The sequence below is a fragment of the Diabrotica virgifera genome, chromosome 1 (assembly GCF_917563875.1).
Source record: "Diabrotica virgifera virgifera chromosome 1, PGI_DIABVI_V3a".
Classification (NCBI taxonomy): domain Eukaryota; kingdom Metazoa; phylum Arthropoda; class Insecta; order Coleoptera; family Chrysomelidae; genus Diabrotica; species Diabrotica virgifera.
The window spans coordinates 77,313,121-77,328,928 of record NC_065443.1 but is presented as its reverse complement, the minus strand read 5'-3'; positions in this window follow the sequence as shown (position 1 = coordinate 77,328,928).

Sequence of the window (15,808 nt, the reverse complement as noted above, 5' to 3'; positions counted from 1 at the left end):
TAATCAATTGGAGTAAGCTGTATCTCTTTCCACGTGTAATATGTCCGAGATATTTAAATTTTCTTGTTTTGATGGTATTTAAGATTTCCATTTTTTTAATTCATCTTTCTCAGAACCTCTTTGTTTGTGACGTGTTCTGTCCACGATATCTTCAGAATTGTTCTGTACACCCACATCTCGAATGATTCTAGTTTTTCATTGATGCTGCATTCAAGGTCCAGCTTCATTTTAGATTACTTGTATACAAATAAATTGCATCTTCTGCTCACTGAATTCTGTTCACTGCTCTTAGAATTTACCTCACATTGCCAGTGACAGTAGCGCACAGTGAAAGATCATTTTCTAAATTGAATATAATTAAAAATGATCTAAGGTCAACATTGTCACAAAGTCGATTGACAAATTTATCACTAGTAAGTATTGAACATGAAATAAAAATTGAAGTAGGTGAAGCACGAAAAGCACGTCTTTTTTATAATAATTATATGTTGTAGTAAGTGCCTATGTGAGTCCTGTAATAATTCGTTAATAAATTATTATTTTTTTAAATAATCACAAAGTTGTTCTTTTTTATTCATCTAACCAAGTCCTTCCTAAAAGTACTATTTACTCGTGTATTCAAACCTGTGTATACCTCATAGATAAAAAAGTTCATTTTTAATTAAATATTTTTAACAGATTTGGGTAGGTTGTTCTGACGCCGTGAATACCTGTTGGCTCCCGACATAGTTTAATATTGCACTATTTGCATCTGGATTTTTGTTTACATTATAAGCGTATCTTATACCCTCTAATACTCTATGTACTATCAGTACAGGTATTATAGGTACCTATTCGACTATTCCATTTTGACTGCGCTTCAACCAAAGGGCGCCAGGGCATCGACTGCACACGGGCGCTACATGGGCTAAAGCCGCCTCTGTACACAACTGCAAAATTTCAAATTTTTATTCCCTATCATTTACAAGATAATAAAAAATAACAAAGTTATGAAAAACAAATAATCAAATAATAATTGAATTTAATTATTTCAATTAAGCAAATGCTCATAACGTTGCCAATTGACAATTTGACCATAATTGAGGGCAACGTTATGAGTATTTGCTTAATTGAAATAATTAAATTATTCAATTATTATTTGATTACTTGTTTTTCATAACTTTGTTATTTTTTATTATCTTATAAATGGTAGGGAATAAAAATTTGAAATTTTTCAGTAGTGTTTAACTTTACACACCCTATCAAAATAGCTATTAAAATGGCAGTGTTGCTATTTAATAAAATCAACCATGACGTCATATCTCCATATTGGGACACCCTGTATATATTATTATTGTATGTCAAAAATGACAATTTGAAATACTAATCGACGGGTCTGAATATTTTTCAAAAAAACAATTAGTATTTTGATTATTGAATTTATTGCAAAGTACAGACATAACTTTGTTATTTTCTATTATCTTGTAAATGGTAGTGAATAAAAATTTGATATTTTGCAGTTGTGTATAACTTTACACACCCTATCAAAATAGCTATCAAAATGACAGTGTTGCCATTTAAGAAAATCAACGATGACGTCATATCTCTAAATTGGGACATTATTATTGTATGTCAAAAATGACAATTTGAAATACTAATCGACGCGTCTGAACATTTTTGAAAAAAGACAATTAGTATTTTAATTATTGAATTTATTCCAAATTAGAGACATAACTTTGTTATTTTCTATTATCTTGTAAATGGTAGAGAATAAAAAAATTTGATATTTTGCAGTTGTGTATAACTTTACACACCCTATCAAAATAGCTATCAAAATGACAGTGGTGCCATTTAAGAAAATCAACGATTACGTCATATCTCTAAATTGGGTCACCCTGTATACACTATTACTATATGTCAAAAAGGACAATTTGAAATACTAATCGACTGATATGTGCATTTAAAAAAAAACAGTATTTGAGTATTTGAGATATTGAAGTTATTCCAAATTACAGACTCTCTCTGTATATAAAAACTAGTTAAAAAGTCAGTACAACTATAAATTCAGTTTTGTCTCCGTTCTCACAACTTTTAAAACACAACTTAACAATCATAACTATAAATAATAGTATATTGTGCAACAAGTGCAGAAAGGTACTAATAGTCCATTCTTTCACGGTTTTTGCTCTAAATTTTAAAGAACTGCTTGGATTGACATGAAAATTGGCATACGTATAGCTTACATGTCAAAGATAAAAAGTGATATTGTGCCCATGTGTGCTTTTGCCCTGGGGGTGACTTTCAACCCCTCTTGGGGGTGAAAAAATATAAGTCTAAAATAATTTTAAGTAACTTTTGCTCTATAGAGTTTTTTCACTAAGTCAATAATTTTCGAGTTATTTGCCACTGAATATGTTCATTTTTTCAACAAAATAACTACGCTTTTAGACGGATTTTCGCAAATAACTCAAATAGTAAGATTTTTGTCGAAAAAACAATCTGAGCAAAAATATAGCCTGTAAAAAAGTAAAAAAATGGTGTACGCGTTAGGTCTCTGGACCTCGTAAAACCAGAGTTATAGCCAATGAAAAATAGATTCATATTCACCAAATTTCAAATAGAATATTTCGAAGTGAAATATTCAAAAAAATTAAGCACTTTTTGGGGAAAACGCATTATAACTTTTTTAAAGTTCTTAAAAAGAGCTTTATTTCTGTTTTTATAAAAAGTTTCTAACATTAAATTTAAGCAAGTTACGCTCAAAATAAAGTTGGTCGCTTTTGTTTTGGCAAAAAAAATCGGGAAGACCACCCCCTAATTAGCAACTTAAATAAAATTAATCGTTACCGCTCCACAAATTATTTTACTTATGTTGTGTTTATATGATCTGTAAGTTTCATCGATTCAGAGTGCTTATTTTGGAAAAAATTTGGTTTAAAAATAAAATTTTTAAAATTTTAATTTTGAAAAATATGCTTTTTTTTTTTAAAATAACTTAAACATTGTTAGAGATACCAAAAATCTCGAAATACAAAAAAAGTCAGCATTGCTTTTCTGAATATCATGTATTTTTTTGTTTTTCTGTTAGACAAAAATTGATTGAGATTTGGTGTTTCTAAATTTGCATACATTCGTGATGAGTGACTCGTTCAACCACTTTTAACTACAGCCCTTTCAAAAATAAGGACTTTGAACCTATGAAACTTACAGATCATATAAATAGTACATATACGGGTCAAGAAACTTGTGAAGTCGTAACGATTAAGTTCATTTGAGATACTAATTAGGGGGTAATTTTCCCGATTTTGTTACCAAAAAAAAGGGACTAACTTTATTTTGAGCGTAACTTGTTTACTTTTGATGCTAGAAATTTTTTTATAAAACAAAAATTAAGCTTTTTTTAAACACTGTAAATAAGTTTTAATGAGTTTTCCCCAAAATGTGCTTCATTTTTGGTTATTTCACGTTAAAATATTCCATTTGGAATTTGACGAATATGAACCTATTTTTAATTAGCTATAACTCTGCTTCTACTAGGTATAGAAACGTGATATATACATAGTGTGACAAACTCCAATTCCGTCGAATTCGGGACAAAGCTAAAAAAAATACCTAAAATCCGGGGCATTCCCATGAAAATCGGGCCATTTTTTTTTAATATAGAACTTTAATCGTTTTATTAATTATTTATCATTTTTATGTTGAAAAAAAAATTTTTTTATGGGATGGGTTGTAATAAAAATCCCACTTTTGTTAGTTTTTGACGTTTCGGATTCCAATCCGGAAATAGTTCTCAAAGAAGGAAAAATTAGAAAATCAACTGATGTTGGACTTCAATGTAAATAGAACCTTAGGTTAATATAAAAATATAATTATCATAATTACATTGTCATGTTTTTAAATTGTCTTTTCAGATGACGATAATTAAACTACAGAAACGGAAAAAATCGAGAGTTTGAGTTTTCGTACAACTATAATACCACGAAATAAAATGAGTTTTTGATGTGGTATTACATAGTTTCACTTTACACTAGACTACTAGACAGATAGTTTAGGTCGACTATTAGAAATTGTCGACTTTTTTTCGTCCAACCAATTCAGTTTGATGTAAATTCTTAAAAGAATAACGTGTTCAAAATTTGAAAATAGAATTTTACCAAACCGTTGAAAATTCGGATGACCCGGAAGCCTTGTCCGGGACGCCGGGACACGACTTCGTAATTCGGGCCATGTCCCGGATTTTTCGGGCTAGTTGGTCACACTATATATACACCATTTTTTAAAATTTTTTACAGGCTATATTTTTGCTAGGAATGTTTTTTCGACAAAATACGTACTATTTGAGATATTTGCAAAAAACCGTCTAAAAGTGTGGTTATTTTGTTGCAAAAATGAACATATTCACTGGCAAATAACTCAAAAAGTATTGACTTCGAGAAAAAACTCTATAGAACAAAAGTTACTTAAAATTAGTCAGTTTATCAATGTCCGGATTTACTTTGGACGAATATTTTTCACCCCCAATAGGGGGTGAAAAGCACCCCAGCGCAAAAGCACATATCGGCACAATATCACTTTTTTCTTTGACTTGTTAGCTATGTGTGTGCCAAATTTCATGTCAATCTAAGCGGTTCTTTAGAATTTAGAGGTTTTGCAATATTTTACCGTTAAAGAACGGACTATGTTCTAAAGTTCTTTGTGCAGAAATGTACTTAAAACAATAAACCTGAATTATTCCTCGCTGGTAAAAAATGGACAATGACAACTTAATTAGGTACTATTAATATATGAAGGAAGTGAAGAAAAGTATATTAAAGTGTGTAAATATATTTAATTTCCTTAGCTAAGCGCTTTCGACACAAATGTCATCTTCAGAGCTAATGGTCAAAGTATAAAAAAGTACCACTACTTGGAGTTGTGTGTGTGAATCATATTTTGAAATTATGTCTGCTGTGATGGAAAATGAGAATTCCGGATGATGAAAAATTGATTAAATCATTAATAATTGTAAAAAATTAAAAAGCAATGACTTAAACGATACAACATACAGTGCGCTGGAATAAGTGTTACCCCCCCCCTTATTAACTTATTTATTTTTAGCACATAAGCAAAGCGCTCGAACAGGTCGATTTTTAAAATAATCATAGTATATTATAGCATCAACGTTTCGAACTTTACGCGATCCCTCTTCAGGTAACAAGCATAACTTTGATTTTCTTAATTGGGAAAGTACATTATGTAACACCTCGTTTAAAAGCTTTTGAAATACTGATTACAAAAATGTATAATACTTTAATCCTGTTTGAGAGCGTAAGCGCAAAATTTCGGTCGAATTCTTTCTAAATGTAATAATTTTTTTGCAATCCTGAAAAAACTAATCAATATTTTAAAAAAATTTAAACGCAGAATGGAATATGACATTATTCTCAATGGTCGAAAGTCCCTGAGGACTCCTATATTGTTTATTTTACTAAGTCACAGGGGTGAAAAAAGAGAAAATTTAGTCTGATTTTTAATTTCAAATATATCATACAAAAAAAAATATTTTTGTTTATTTGTAGGGACTGTCAGCCCTCGGTAATAATTTAGTCTTTCATTCTGCGTTTAAATTTTTCAAAAATATTTATTGATTTTTTCAGGATTCGAAAAAAATTAACACAATGTCCGTGGTAACATTTTAAAAATCTATCTTTGTCATACAGCGCACTCAGTCGAATAGAATATTGTCAGTCAGACAGTGACAATTTTAAATATTTGACATGTCATCGGGAATATTTTGAGTTGTTGATTAAATAATATTGATAGTGTATTTGATAAATAATCGATTTTAGACGCGAACTTAATAAAAAGTTATTTATTGTTTATTATTTATGGAAGATCCCAAGCAGAGAATACACCAGGATATATTCAATGATCCAAGTATTTTGTTGTTAAATATGTTCAAAATTGTAAGCGTTTCATAGTAACAATATACTATTAAAAAATCACTTAATCTATCATTTTGCGTTTAAATTTTTCAAAAATACTTATTAGTTTTTTGAGGATTCGAAAAAAATTAATGCGTTTAAAAAGAGTTCAACCGAAATTTTTCTCCCACGCTCTCAAAAAGGATTAATGTATTATACATTTTTTAATCAGTAAGTATTTCAAAAGCTTTTAAATGATGTGTCACATGATGTACTTTACCATTTAAAAAATCAAAGTTATGCCTGTCACCTGAAGAGGGATCGCGTAAAGTTCGAAACATTGATGCTATAATATACTTTGATTATTTTAAAAATCGACCTGTCCGAGTATTTTGCTTATGTCCAAAAATTAAATAAGTTATTAAGGGACACTTATTCCAGAGCACTGTATAAAATTTTGTGCATGGTAATGGGCGTCACCCAACCATTTCAAGTGATGTCTAGCAGTTGACTGACTGACTATTAATATACTTAATTTTTTTAAAAGAAAATGCTTAATTTGTTTACAAAGGACATTGTTAAGTAGAACTAACTGCCGGAAAATCACACATAGCAAAATTTTAGAAAAGTTACCACAATATTGTAGTGCTTTTAACGCCCTTTTAATTTAATAATGAATTTTAATACTTAGTTTATATAGTTTTATTTTAATTAATTTAGACTTTTGATTTTTAATTTATTTATGTAACACTATTTACACTAAAATATAATTTATATAATACATTTACCTCCCGACAATAATATGGATATAAGCGCGCATTGTTTACATTTAGAATGACTGTACAATCTAAGCAAATCTATTTAAATACATTCCGATTCTGTTCTTTCATTTTTCAGACCTTGATTGGAATAAATAGATCCGCTAGATACAGAGATGATGGCGTCTCTAGTAAACTCCGTCTGTTGGTAGAAGTTTTGCGGGCGCTGTTGAAGCCGAAGGCAGGTTTGGCAGATATGTGAGCCGTTAAGATATGGGTGGTTATGGTCGACCTAGATAAGAACACTCGCTATCGTAACATTGGCCCCTCCCTAAGACATCGTTCCTCCTGGAACCTTGTCGGGGCTGAAACTGGATGTTGGTATCGGCAACCCCTTTTGTACAACCAGTTGTATAAAAATTATAAGGCATGGTTTTCGCTCCGCACCAGTAACCATGCGGACTGCAACAGACTATTACCTGGACGTCGCACAGTGGTGAATTTTGCCGAAAACCAGGCCAAAATGCAAAAATTTAAGTTTATATATTCCGAGAAATTTTATATAAATCTTGCTCTGTAGGTTTCGGAGGATCATAAAAACCATTGAGGGTAGAACAATACAAGCATATCACATATTTATATTAGTGTAAAGTTGGGATTGAACGAAAGCGGGCCGAATAAAATTAAAGTGTGTTATACAATTGAGGCATTGTTAGGTTTTCGTTTAAAACTATAGACATGTATTATTTTGTTATTTTATAGTGGATGCTATTTCTTGAGGTAAGTGGATTATTTAAATATACTTTTTAGATTCTTTTTCCTAACATAAACTTTATTTACAACATATCTACAAAATGATGGCAAGAATCTTCAATCGTTTTCTGTTTACCAAGTTTTAAAATGGGAAAAGTAAAATAGTCAGCTTTGGTCAGCAAATATTTTTTGTTTAATAAATAATTTAATATGTATATAAATATTCCTCAAGAAATCATCTGCAACAAGTTGCAAACTTAGCGGAATTCTTCATTTTAAAAAACTGTAACATGCTGGAGAATTTCTACATTAAGAGACTTTAATGTTATGGTCACTTAATAATGCAAAAACAAAATATGAAGCAGTAGATCCAGAAAATTTACAGTTTTTTTTACACAAGAACCGCAGTTTTTTGTTATTTTTTTTTGCTTTCTTCTTCTTTTTTTTTAATCTTTAAGTCATTTTACCTTTATGTATATGTCTATCTTTTTGTTTTCTTATTTTTATATATTTTAATAATTTTGGTCGTGTGAGTCCAAAAATTTTGCCTCTTTTTAAAAATAAAATGCATAAACAATACTTTATATTAAGAAGCCAAAAATAGGTAGGTCAACTTTTAAATCTTAATAGTTTTGTAAATGGATCCGACTAATTATAATTTATTACTTACCAATGTGTGGCTTCTTAACACAAAGTTTCGTTTATGCTTTCATCTTCGAAAAAATTAAAATTTTTGGCTCACACGACCAAAATTATTAAAAAATATAAAAGTAAGTGCTAGCAAAAACAGGATTATACATAAGAGTAAAAGGACTTAAAGATTAAGAAAAAGAAGAAGAAAGCAAAAAAAATAACAAAAAACGGCGGCTCTTGTGTAAAAAAACTGTAAATTTACTGGATGAGATGCGTCATATTTTGTTCTTACTTTATTATCTGACCATATAACATTAAAGTATTTTCATGTACAAATTCTTCAGCATGTTATATTTCTTTAAAATGAAAAATTCCGCTAAGGATGCTTTGGCTGCAGATGATTTTTTGAGGAATATTTATATACATTTTGAACTATTTATTAAACAAAATATCTTTGCTGAGCAAAGTATGTAGACTTTTTTACTTTTCCCTTTTTAAAACTTGGGAAACTTAAAACGTTTGAAAATTCTTGCCAATTTGCAAACATGTTGTAAATAAAGTCTATTTTACGAAGGAAAAAGTCTGAAAAGTATATTAAAATACTCCACTTATCTCCAGACATAGCATCCACTATAAACTAACAAAACAATACACGTCTATAGTTCTAAATGAAAACCAAACATTGCCCCAATATTATTGTATAACACACTTAATTTTTATTTGGTCCGCTGTCGTTCAATCACAACTTTACACTAATATAAATATATGATCTCATAGGCGCCCATGTCCATGAGCATGGCCACGGCCCCCTAGCTTTTCTGTTGCTTTAAACTATAATATATTGTCATCCAAAGTATACAAAATGTAATGTGCATCATCTTCACGTCTGGTCCCCCCTCTAAAAAATTTTTAGATGGGAGCCCATGCATGATCTGCTTGTCTTGTTCTACCCTTAACGGCCGTTTATGATTTTCAAAAACCTACAGATTAAGGTTCATATAAAATTTCTCAGGGTATACCTACAAACTTAGATTTTTACATTTTGGCCAGGTTTTCGGCGAAATTCACCACTGTGCGTCGGTGGCTTTAAAGCTTTCTTCCACCATATTTCGGACAACACCTCCAATCTAATTGGCGGCACCCTAGCTTTGGTATGGCTAACTTTTGCACGTTGGACTCCAACAACTGCTCTCTCAATTGAAGTAATGCGTCCTATATATCTTGGTTGGTAGGTTGGTCATGGATAGTGTATTTTGTTACCAGATAGAAAAGGTAACGTGACGCATCTCGGAGTTTCAAAGCTTTCCCGGGAGCTGGCAAGTGGCATCGCATTTCTGCAACTCGACCAAACTGCCTTCGAAGGACGGATGGGAACCATTCTAAAAATTTTACCCTTCAAAACCAGATCAAGTTGGTTTAAAATAATAATAACTACTTTTATGTAAAGTATTTTACATATTATCATGCACTCATCGTTTCCGGCACGTAGCGTAGTCTCCGAAAAACCTGATTTTACAAAGAGGTATCTGATACCATACGTTCCGGAGAGTATGAATTGTTCATATTTAAAACCATTAAAATCAAATTTTTTCGGAAACTAAACGCTACGTGCTGGAAGCGATGACTGCATGATAATATGTAGAATCCTGACCCCAAAAACCCTCCTAGTATCACAGTCTTGCCCTTAATAATAATTAATAATATACTGATTTTAAATGTTTACACATTTTTGGTTGCATTTTATGCACTGTAAATGCAAGTATGGATTTTCACCCATTTTTCTATTGTAGACTTTTTCCTGACGTCATCCCGATAATCTCGAACACAATTGAAATCGATAGGTACTGAATTTAAAAATCGATTTATTTTTTCCTGAACGCCTTGGTCTAAAAGAATATATAAATACTTATGTTTCAACTACAACAAATATATGGAGGAATGGTGAAGGAGAAGAGTTAGATATTAAGATATGATATCTCAAGATATAATTAATCAACCATTTTGGATAGTCATAGAGAAAATACAGTGATAACATATATCAATTTCTCAAACATGTTAATAATTATTATATGCATATTAAGTGGATATTTGCATATTTTGGATAAATTTTATAAGTGCATATAGTCTGGGCTGATTATCGGAGAATAGGCCATTCTTGGGAAAAGTTATTTACCAGCAATTTTATTGCTGGAATCGAATCTTATGATTGTATATATTAATAATATAGATATGCAAAGTCCGCAGATAGTGTACTACTTTTTCTATAAACAAAATGGCGCCCGAAAATCGTGTTTTTTTCAATTTTTGCACTATAACTCCAAAGATTTTAACTTTAGACCAAAAATACTCAAATAGAAATTCACCGCAATTAAATTCTGCATAGAGACGTGTTTTTTCCGATTTATTTCGACGAAAACTTTCCCCGGAAAAAACGGGTTTTTCCAACAAAATCTTTAATTTTCAACTAAACTTTTAGATAAGTAGTTGTTAATCAATAATTAAATAACTTGGTAACGTAAAAGCCCTTTCCGTATGTATTATAATTCCAGAAGCCTATGGAAATTGAATGAACAGTTTAGCAACAATTGAAATGTTAATTAAAAATTTATGCTCGCTATAATAACGACAATAATTATAATGCATAAGAATAACTATGATTTTTTCATAAAAAGACACTATACCTATCTAATGTACTTTACAGAATTGAAATTGAACTATTTAAGAGGCCTCAGGAATATTTTAAAATTATAAACAATTTTTTGGCTTGTAAACAAATAGAATATCTCGGGAAATATTAAACTAAATTAAATTGTAAAAACGGTATTCGAAAAACAGCGCAGGACGCTTCTTTTAAAGGAAAAAACGTTTAATTATGACTAGTGTTTCCTGAGACACAACCGGTCAAAGTTGACCGAAATTTACGGCAAAGATATAAACAATAGGATCATAATTTTCAAACCATCACCTTTTTATTTTTGTCCTCTTTCTCCACACCAATTTTCATATCTTTAAAATCCTCATAACATATATTATTATAATAAAAACTATCGATAATACGTGTGAAAATTGCCAAAAATAGCAAAATTCCAATCAAAATTAGGTTGGAGAAAATGTAACCCTCAAAGTTCAAAATCGGTATACGTTAAAAAAATGCATTTTCTCGGCTTCCCATGGAGCAATTTCCTTCATTCTTTTTTTGTTCCTAAGTAACTCGAGTATAGCCATCGAACTAACGCATTATTAGATGTCAAACTTGCTTTTGTTTTGTTATAATAAATTAATTTATTTATTGTAACACAATATTTTAATTTGTTTAAATAAAAATTGTTTAAATAATTATACAGCTTTCAAATGAGAATACTTATGTTTTAACTTTAAAAGGTACACTTGTAGTAAGTTTATCCAAAAAAAAGCCTACAACTGGAAAAAATATGTAATTTTCTGTTCTTATAAATAAATTAATCTATTATAACAAAACAAAAGAAAGTTTGACATTTAATAATGCGTTAGTTGGATGGCTCTACTCGAGTTATTAGGGAACAAAAAAAGAGTGAAGGAAATTGCTCAATGGGAAGCCGAGAAAATGCATTTTGTTAACGTATACCGATTTTGAACTTTGAGGGTTACATTTTCTCCAACCTAATTTTTGATTGGAATTTTGCTATTTTTGGCAATTTTCACACGTATTATCGATAGTTTTTATTATAATAGTATATGTTATGAGAATTTTAAAGATATGAAAATTGGTGTGGAGAAAGAGGACAAAAATGAAAAGGGGATGGTTTGAAAATTATGATCTTATTGTTTATATCTTTGCCGTAAATTCCGGTCAACTTTGACCGGTTGTATCTCAGGAACCACTCATCATAATTAAAAGTTTTTTCTTTTAAAAGAAGCGTCGTGCTGCTGTCTTTCGAATACTGTTTTTACTATTTAACTTAGTTTAATATTTCCCGAGTACATATACAATATAAAGTACATTAGATAGATATAGTGTCTTTTTATGAAAAAATTATTGTTATTCTTATGTATCATAATTATTGTCATTACTATAGCGACTGAAAAATTCTAATTAACATTTTAATTGTTGCTAAACTGTTCATTCAATTTCCATAGACTTCTGGAATTACAATATATGCGAAAAGGGCTTTTACGTTACCAAGATATTTAATTATTAATTAACAACTATTTATCTAAAAGTTTAGTTGAAAATTAAAGATTTTGTTGGAAAAACCTGCTTTTTCCGGGGAAAGTTTTCGTCGAAGTAAATCGGAAAAAACACTTCTCTGTGCAGAATTTAATTGCGGTGAATTTTTATTTGAGTTTTTTTGGTCTAAAGTTAAAATCTTTGGAGTAATAGAGCAAAAATTGAAAAAAACACGATTTTCGGGCGTCATTTTGTTTATAAAAAAAGTAGCACACTATCTGCGGACTTTGCATATCTATATTATTAATACATACAATAATAAGATTCGATTCCAGCAATAAAATTGCTGGTAAATAACTTTTTCCGCAAATCGCCAGGAAATTTTGACATTCCTGTCAAAATTTCTTGAAGAAAAAGTCAGGACTTCCTTACTGTAAGGAAATGTCATTTCCTTACTGTAAGGAAATGATATTTCCGTACAGTTGTTAGTGTTCTACATAAATGATAGAAAACACATTGCTATTAAAACCTTGTAAATTACCTTAATCATTAAATTTTCTTTATCTGGAGCTTCCTGGATAAATTTTTCAATTTCTTCCTTCGTTAAAATCTTAGATTTCTTTGCCCTATAACCTTGAGCTTGCCGTTTCAATAAAGAACGAAGTTTTGAGTATGTAGATATATCTACATTGTGTTTAAGTGCAAGGGTTGACTTCAGCATTGAATAATTGGCCCATAATGTTGAAGATTTCATCTTTAAACAAAGGTCTAGGGAGTATGCCATTACAACATTTTCTGAGAAAGAACTCGTATTTTTACTCATGCGATAATCCATAAAACGTCTGTATGCATTTTCGTACTTTTCTCTTGATTTCTTTGGCAATAATTCTAATGAAGCAGTATTCACTGCCTCAACCAGCTCTGGAGGAGTCCCAGGAATGGAAATTTCATCATCACTTATCATTTTACTTTCGAGAACACCAGCAATTAAATTTATAAGCGTCAAGTTTGACAATTCAACCTCAATACGTTTCCATAGTAACCCAAGTAATTTTATTAGGAATTTCAAAGCACCATTTATTTGGGAATAAAATTATCGCGTTTTTTTTAAATCAATCAATATCTGTCGAATTTTAAACGATTTGCGGAAAAATAGTATGTTTACCTCGTAGGAAAAGCCACATTCCTGGACTCTGTGTTGCTAAGTCTCGGCTTGCGCCTCGACTTAGCAATCTTCACAGTCGTCCAGGAATGTTAAGCTTTACCTACCCGGTAAACAATGTACTATTCTAGCTACTTTCGTGGTTATTTTGAAAAATAATTTTCCACCAACTTGAAAGGGTGGGACCCACCCCCAAGATAAAAGCATCATAGCATATAGGGGCAAATACCACTGAAGACAACCAAAGACAATGCCAGTAAAGAGTATTGCTTTAAAAAAGTGAAGGAGTTTAAGTATCTAGGAGTAACTCTAACAAGTAAGGGGGAAGAAAGCCAAGAAACTGAGAAAAGGATTTCGAGAGGAAGGAAGACTGCCGGAGCACTGCACAAAACCCCTAAGAGCAAAAAATATTTTCAAAGAGACAAAATTGAGAATATACCGAAGAGTAATCCAGCCCACAGTCTTTTACGGAAGCGAAACATGGGTCATGAACAAGAATCAAGCAAATATGCTGAATATCTGGGAGCGGAGTGTCCTAAGGAAGATTTTCGGGGGAGTAAAAGACAATGAAAACGTTTGGAGGAGACGAACAAATGCAGAGATCAGAGAGCTGTACAGGAAACCAGAAATAAGCCAGATAGGCAGAACAAAGAGACATAGTTGGTTAGGTCACCTTGCGAGGATGGCGGACGGAAGGTGAGCAAAGGACTCGCTGACGAGAGGGGAAGGAAAGAGGAGAAGATGACGACCAAGAAAAAAGTGGCTAGAAGCGTGTAAGGAAGATATGGAAACAATCGGGGTAACAAATTAGAGAACTACGGCCATGGGCAGGAAAAATGGAGGAAAATCGTAGAGAAATTCCAAGCCATGGGCCTCCAAGGCCTGTTGAGCTAATTAAAAAAAGGTCAAAACGGCAAACAGGTGTATGTTTTCAAAAAACTTTTGATAGTGTGTAAAAAATATATTTTATATCAGCTAAGTACTTTCAACACATAACGTGCCATCATCAGAGCTTCCTAAAAGGACATATTTAAGATAAGATTTTTTTTCATATAAAAAATGAGTGAAAAACTTACGTCCTCTTAAAATACCTTCATAGAAGAGCAATTGCTTAACAACACAACAAAAAACATGAATACTGGGCAAAAGCCACAGATATAGGGTAATAACCCTTTACAGTGAATAGAATTTAGATGTGATTCTATTCACTGTAAAGGGTTATTACCCTATATCTGTGGCTTTTGCCCGGTATTCATGTTTTTTGTTGTGTTGTTAAGCAATTGCTCTTCTATGAAGGTATTTTAAGAGGACGTAAGTTTTTCACTCATTTTTTATATGAAAAAAAATCTTATCTTAAATATGTCCTTTTAGGAAGCTCTGATGATGGCACGTTATGTGTTGAAAGTACTTAGCTGATATAAAATATATTTTTTACACACTATCAAAAGTTTTTTGAAAACATACACCTGTTTGCCGTTTTGATCTATTTAGAAATGTGTACAAGTCTTACAGTCTTTTCCAATTAATTAAAAAAAAGTCTAAGCGATATTTATTTAAATTTATATCACATTCAGACTATATTCTTTTATTTGATTTTTATCTTTGATATAGTTGAATTTTGTTTTAAAATACACTCACCGGGACAAAATTCCGCCACCCAGAATTTTTGATTGTTTGACAATTTTTAACTTCATTATTTGTTCTCCGATTTTCAAGATTCTTGCACCAGTTTGTAGGTACATGTATTGATATCATTTGGTATTATTCCGGTAACAAAAAATTTTGCTTGCATGGCTTTATACAGGGGTGAATGAAAGCGTTGTATTTTCTGTTAACTTTAAAAAATTCTGTGGAAAAATGGAATACCTGATTTGGTTTCATAGTCCTGTCATATTATCCCGGAAGCATTACTAAAATTTTGTTTTTAGAATTATTCGAATATCTCTTTTCTTGTAAGAGCTGTACCATTTTTTGTAAATAAAAACACTGATTGACTCATAAAATAGAGGTTGGATTGATGATATTAGATTGGCCCGCATGCAGCCCAGATCTCAATCCTATTGAGCATTCATGGGATGAATTAAAAAAATTTGCCGTCATCCTAGACCTCCAGAAAATTTGGTACCGTTATGGCCCTGGTTGAGGAATATCGGGCTATTCCCCAGGCAAGGATAACACATCTTTACTCGATGCTAAACAGATTGCGAGCAGTCGTTGCTGCAAGAGGTGGACGTACCCGCTATTGAATTGTTTTGTTTTGTTGTTAATTTTGTTTTGTTTTGTTAATTTTAGTGCGTTTGGTATTTTTAATTAAATAAATCTTCAAAGTAGTGTTTTTATTACAGCTCTTACAAGAAAAGAGATATTCGGATAATTCAAAAAACAAAACCTTAGTAATACCTTCAGGATAATAAAAAAGGACTATGAAACAAAATCAGCCCTCAAATTTTTCCACAGAATTTTTTTAAAT